Consider the following 6,298-nt stretch of genomic DNA (forward strand, 5'->3'; position numbering starts at 1 on the left):
GGGTTTCGCCACGGGTCGGTTTTTTTTTTAACTTTTATTTTTAAAATAAATCAAAGCATAGGAGCCTTTAAATTCATCGATTAAAAATCTATTACATTCATAACATTTGCATGTTCACAAAATACTTCTAAGTGAAGATACATAAATTCATGTCTTAATGGGTCATTCTTGATAATTTCTAATATTTAAGATCAATTGGATATATCATGAATTGATTCCACAAACTCGCCTCTTATTATAGTGAAACATGTAATTATGACTAAGTTCGACTAAGGTTGATTTCATATATGCGTTGTTAGTTATGGTTTTTATCGGTTGAGTGAGGCTGACTAAGTTTGTCTCTAAATCAGGCCAATATTCTCGCTTTAGCTTGCAATTCTCTGCAGTTGATTAGGTAAGAAATAGAAATGTCATTATAAACAAGTTATAGGCACCCAACAGTTACACTTTCCCTATTTCCTCATCTTTCACTTTGATGCTTGAAGCACCTAAAACAAAAACCGAAACCCATCAACAAATTAAAAACTATTTTCATAATGGAACCACTTAATGAAGTGTGTGTATATATATATATATATATATATATATATATATATATATATATATATATATATATATATATATATATATATATATATATATATATATATATATATATATATATATAGAGAGAGAGAGAGAGAGAGAGAGAGAGAGAGAGAGGGGTTCAGGTGTTTGAAGTAAGTATTGTGTTATTGTATGCATAAATGTGGGCCAATCAAAATTTAAAATAAAAATAAATAAGTAAATAAATAAATAAGGGTAAATAGGTAATTTGATAATTAGTTTCCACAAATAATATCCTATAATTATGGTAACCATTGACTTCAGCTACTAGGCTTTTTAAAACCACTGTAACCCTAATCAAACCATCTCCAGCCGTCACCTCCATCCTTATGCCTCCCACCACCGGCCGCCACCCTACCCTTCTGTCCCACGATACGAACATGGCGGCAACAAATCGTCGTTTTTCCCTGATCAATAAGGTCCATCAAAGAGCAAAATCTTCGCCGTCATGGCCCTCCTTCCGGTCGGTGGAATTCTACTTGGTCTCGCAGGAATCACCCTTGTGGGTACTATGATTGGACTGGCTATCGCGACCCCAGTTTTCATCATCTTCAGCCCAATTATTGTTCCGACAATCCTCACCATCGGGCTGGCGGTAGTCGGATTTCTGACATCCGGGACGTTTGGGTTGACGGGGATGAGCTCTTTGTCTTTTCTGTTGAACAATCTGAGGCAGGTGACGGGGTCGACGGTGCTGGAGCAGATTGACTATGCGAAGAGGCGGGTTCAAGACATGGTGGAGTACACAGGGCAAAAGACGAAGCAGGTGGGCCAGACCATACATGACAAGGCTCATGAAATTGGACCAGAGGGTCAAGTTCATGGAGGTGCCAAGGAAGGACGTGGTGCCAGGACTCAAGTTCTATGTTTTTTAAACTTACAGGAGCGAAAAGGAAGAGATTGAAAGATTTTTTTTTCTGGTATTGCTCCAATTATATGTTCCATATATCCCTTGTGAACACTACTAATCACTTCATCGACCATCTCCATCTTCTTTGTTCAAATTAGGGTTCTTGATTTCAGTTTTTCATTTGTTGTTTTTTTGTTTAATTTTTGATTCTTTTGACAGGAAATGATTAATTTGCTTTTCATTCGAATTTTTTTTTCCTGATTTAACACTTCATTTATGTGGACAGTGCAGGATCTTGACAAGGTTGAATTATGAAAAGGTAACAAGTATGTTTATGTAGATGATTCAATGGATGATATTGGTCAGATTCCAATTCTATTGGAATGAAATCACGAATTCCAATTCTATTGGAATGGAAAGACGAATTCCAATTCTGTTGGAATCACAGAAGTTGATTCTTAAAGAACAGACCACAAAATTGAAACGGACCACATTATTCTTTTAGAATGTATTAGTCGTTGTTAGATTTTGATGTTTTCTTTCCCGTTTTGATTGTTTTTTATTTTTATTGTTTAACAACAAATGTAATTCTTAACAATTGTTACCCGTATTCTATAAGAAATAATGTATTTTTTGTTTTTATTCTTAAATTGATTGTTCAAGAATTTGTTATTCTACAAGAAGTTTTTAAATTCATGATCAAGAAATAGATTCAAAAATATTTTTATTATTTATGGTTCAAGAATATTTTTATTTTTGAATATACTCATAAACATATTCTGTCAGAATGTCCGAATTAAAAGAATTATAATTCGTAAAATCGGATTTTTAAAATTAATAGAATCTATAATCCCTTAAAAAATGCAATTTTCCTTTATTAAATCTATATTAATTGACTAAATTACCCTTCTAATTAATTAAGATGATATTTTCAATTATATTTAATTCAATAATATATATTAATCACTTTCTTAAAATAAGTAAATTTGATTGGCCCACATGTATGCATACAATAACACAATAATTACTTTTAATAGAATAACCTAAGCCTATATATATATATATATATATATATATATATATATATATATATATATATATATATATAAGTTTCTCTTTTGGTATGGTGCATAAAGAACGACTTGATATAAAAAGGTTTTTCATAGAAAACTTTCCCCTTTGTGTGCTAACATTTTTACAAATTTGCCCTCATATATCTTTTCCCTTCCATTTCTCCGAATATGTCAACATTTTCTCAATTACTTTTATCATATCATTTATCTAGGAATTACTTCATGGATAAAATGTTTAAAGGGTTTAAGGGAACGTTTCCTTTTTTCATCAAGTTTTGAAAGGCTAAAATATTGTCCGGATAAATGATGTTTATATAGGAAGTGTTGTACGAACAAAGACTTTTTTTCTTTTGGAATGACTTGAACAGTCCAAAAAATTAATGACCATCTTACCCTTTGTAGATATGATGTTGTTTAAAAAATCAACAACCGAAGGGGAAATACACTTGGAATTATACTCGATCCATCCAATTGTCTTATTTTCCAGATCGTATGTTACCAATTTATCTATTAATACAAGATATGCATTTAAAACATTCCATATATGCAATATCATCAAACCTCCTTAATGTAAAATATCAAAATTAATATTCTTATTTCCTACTGTGAAGTGTATGTTGTGCAATGATTGTTATACAAAAGGTATTGGGCTAATGTCAGTGGGAAAAAAATCTACTCAAGAATAAGGCACAACAACTTGCTCTCGATCTCCCATATGTGGAAAAGATGTGAATGCCCTCCTCAATCCCCATCATACAATAAGACTAACAAAAAGAAATACAAAAATATATGTCCTGACTGAACTCCAAAAAAATTCATTTCTTTGCCATCCTTTGATTGCATGTAACTGTGTTGAAAACCAACACACTAGTCTTGATCCCATAAAGTGTATGTGTGATACAATTATGTAACACCCATAAAAATTGAGCCAAATTAAAATATTTTAATTCATTCAAAAACCATTAAGTTCAGACATCTTGTTTTCAAAATAGTTTAAACATCAGAGTATCCCCCAGAACCATATCACATAAATCTTAAAACAAGAGGAGATGTACGATCACGCCTTTGCCTTGCCACGATCTCCTGAAGTACCTGAAACAATACACTGAAACTGTAAGCCCGAAAGCTTAGTGACTTACTCCCAAAATACCAACCACACATGCAGGGGCTCCAATCCATAGATCCACTCTTCTACAGCCTAACCCTCAAATAAAGTTGCAAACTTTACGTGAAAGCAAGGAGATATAAGCCCAAAACACTCTAGGGCTAGGGCTAAGGACTAGGGGGCTTCACCAATAACTCTTAAACAGAAACTTTATGACAATAAGGACCATCACAAGCTTAGATATGCAGTAGCAACCTCAGATCTAAGCTCCAAACCCGAAATAGATCTCAAACAAGCTAAGGAACTCCAAATCAACCACCAAGGATGAACCCAAAACGAAATAGCTTAAGATAATGGCTCCTTACCTCTGAGATGTGCCCAAACTGATGTAGATCCCAGACCTACACAAGCCCCTTGATGCTAGCCTCCAATTTCTCAAGCTCCTTCCACCAATTTCCACTTCCAAGCTCCAATCTCCTCAACAATGAAGTCTCACACGAAATTAGGGTTTTCTGGAACTCTCTGGGGGATTAAGAGGCTGGAAGAGGGACATAAAGTCCTTTAAATAGGGTGCAAACCCTAAGATTAGGGTTTTCTCATTCCAGCACCAACTTGTCGAGTCCAAGCCGCCGACTCGACGAGTTGGCCACTTAATCCACTATAGAACCCCGCTCCGACTCGACGAGTAAGCGGACCTACTCGTCGAGTCCCTTTCCTAAATTTACACTTTGCACCCTTCAACTTCTTGCTCCGAACTTGGGATGTTACAATTCTCCCCCACTTAAATTAGGCTTCGTCCTTGAAGCCTGCGGCAACACCAACTTCCGGATGATACTCCCACAATGCATCCACTGATCTTAACCAACCTAGATTCCTTCAAACACTGCTATCGAATCCTTAAAATTCATCTCTTCCCTTGCAGGGTCCTGATAACCGCTTCAAGCCGGCCACCGGCTTCCTTTCTCTAATAACAACACTCATCAACTAAGTGCCACCAGAAGACACTACCTTACTTCCGTCTTACGCATTCATTCGCCACCTGCGAAAACTGGATACCATTCTAAACCACCGGGTCTTGACCCAGTATTAACTCGCTATCCTTCGCCCAACTGGCGCTACATCTATTAACTTGCACCGATGGAAACTCATCCCGTTTCCTCCCTGGATCAAATCCCTTAACGCGCTGACATGATGGAACATTTCACAGCTCCGGAGCAACCCTCCTGAACACCCAACTATAACGTTCATACACATCGTACCTGGACCAATCAGCCTCGGGCTGGAAGACCAGGCACGCCTATGATGCTCCAGCCATCCCTAGGATAGAACACCACTACATCCATAGCTCATGACCACAACCATAATTCGGAATCCAAGGATCTACCCTTGCATCACTTCCGAGCTCCCCTGACTCCGCGTCAGTGTTAATCGTTCCACAACCTCAACGGGCATCCAACCCGTATATCTGGTACAATCCCAGTGCTTACTACCAAGCACTTTCGATCATCCATTTACTCCCCTGCCTTCCTTTAAGAGGACCCCCCTCCTTCCGGAGCTACATACCTTTCCATTCCAGGAAGTCTACTCAACAACCCTTACCACACCTATAAGTGCCACTGAGCTAAACTCCACTCTACACTATCCATGTAGAGCAACTGCTATTCTCGAACTCCCATATACTCCGAATCCGATCACATAACTAACTAGGCCCACACACGGCCTCCAACCGACTCCATCACCACGATCAATACTTGGGGCCAGACCATATCGATTACCATTGCATGGCGACATAATCACTCATTCTCTACATACCGATCCACTAGCACATACAGAGTCTTCAGCATGACTGGACCGCCTTTCCAGGCCTTCAGCCTATCTGGACCACTCTCAGAACATTCAGCATGTCTGGACCACCCTCCTGGGCCTTCAGCCTGTCTGGACCGTTCCCCGAGCCTTCGGCCTGACTGGTACGCCCTCCGGCCTTCAGTCTATCCGGGCCACTCGAAATTGTCGTACATCGCCCTGAACCATTCTTCCCGGGAATCTCTCCCATGCAGTCTGTTCTAGCCCTCTTGGGGTTCCGAAATCCAGTTCCGTTCCCGGAATCCTTTCCATGGCCTAAACCCATGCCTCATATCAAACAACTACCTTTTCTGAAACCATGGTCTGTTCCCTGCCCCGCTTGACTATCACTTGCTCCAATCATGCTACACTCTCTGCTAACAACACTAATAAATCCACACATCTAACCAACCCTGGATGCTTGCTGTTTCACCGGAGAATTTTCCAATTCTCCCCACTTAGTGTACCCATTATTAACTTACGCTGACACACCGGCATAACACGATCGACCCTACTTGATAAAGTTTCCCCTCTTCTCCCGGAACTAAATCCCTCCGGAGTGAGTAATCTCCACAGAACACTCTCCCGACATCGCACATCCCAAACTCCAAGGAAGTTCGAATCTCAACTGCACACTTCTCGCAACGCAGTTGCTATTCCAAGCAACGAGATCATATACCTTATCTTTCGACCAAGAATCCTCCTGGACGCTAACCAACTACAACTCCTAACTACTAAGATCCTCAATCATACCGCAGCTGCATCCGGCTCTGCCCTGACCTCCTTTGCTGTAAGCTGGAATGCACGTCCCTGAGCCCTCGG

The 6,298-nt window shown here is 39.0% G+C and overlaps 1 pseudogene; it reads left to right on the plus strand.

Moving 5' to 3' along the window:
* Positions 1-1,054: 1,054 nt before the first annotated feature.
* LOC145165040 (oleosin pseudogene) lies at positions 1,055-1,686 on the plus strand (annotated as a pseudogene).
* The last annotated feature ends 4,612 nt before the right edge of the window (positions 1,687-6,298 follow it).

Source organism: Lactuca virosa, chromosome 3 (genome assembly GCF_052849685.1).
Source record: "Lactuca virosa cultivar CGN04683 chromosome 3, Lactuca_virosa_CGN04683_v6, whole genome shotgun sequence".
NCBI lineage: Eukaryota > Viridiplantae > Streptophyta > Magnoliopsida > Asterales > Asteraceae > Lactuca > Lactuca virosa.